This window comes from Eufriesea mexicana, unplaced genomic scaffold, assembly GCF_001483705.2.
Source record: "Eufriesea mexicana isolate 0111107269 unplaced genomic scaffold, ASM148370v2 scaffold1523, whole genome shotgun sequence".
In the NCBI taxonomy this organism is placed as follows: domain Eukaryota; kingdom Metazoa; phylum Arthropoda; class Insecta; order Hymenoptera; family Apidae; genus Eufriesea; species Eufriesea mexicana.
The window spans coordinates 441,072-441,928 of NW_016909723.1; positions in this window are offsets into that span (position 1 = coordinate 441,072).

The window sequence follows — 857 nt, forward strand, 5'->3', positions numbered from 1 at the left end:
GGAAGAATTCCTTTTCGTTTTTGCTTCGTGCTCGATGCACGCCAACGAGAAAATTAGCGAGCATGTTAGAACGGAGAGAGACGGTTTTCTCGCTGCCGTTGACGTACGTGATAGAAAAATTAGCGATCCGTCTTCACCGTGGCACGAAGTCGTTGTTGGATCCCGTTTAACGATATATAAAACCAAGAGGAGAACGTAAAAAAAAAAGAAAAGAAAAAAGAAAAAAAAGCGTTGTTGAATATTTTAGAAGACTCGAGAAGAGCGCCAGAAAGAAGATTCGCGAGAAGTAGCATCGCGTAATTCGTTCGGTGGAATTTTTTGGTTCGAACGAGCGACGAGAGAAAAAGAGATATACCTATTTTTTCCGGAATCTTTTCGAGCCTTCGACAAATTGCTAAATCGCCCAATTATTTTTCTACTAATCGTAAGGGAAGCAAGAGTTTTTACACGAGCTATCGCGGATACGGTAATGGATGTTTCGCGAGAAGAATTCCGTCATCCGTTGGTCGAATCGGAATTGGACCAGCTTGTCGTCCGATGATCGTAGTTGTCTCGACGACAAAGTTCATAGTTGGACGCGAGAAAAGGAACGATACCCCATTTCTCCGCGACTACGACGATCGGAATACCGCTGCCGATTTCTCGAATCCGATCGTTAGTCGGAAGGATCGAAACTCTCGATGCAACGAAAAATCTCCGACGCTCTAGTAGTGTCCCTGCTAGTAGTATTCTAGTTCTTTAGCGTAGTTTAGTTCGAAATACCGAAATTCGACAATTCTAGTCACGCAGGTGGTGTGTATATACATATACATATACATATACATATACATATACATATATATATAAACATAAATAAA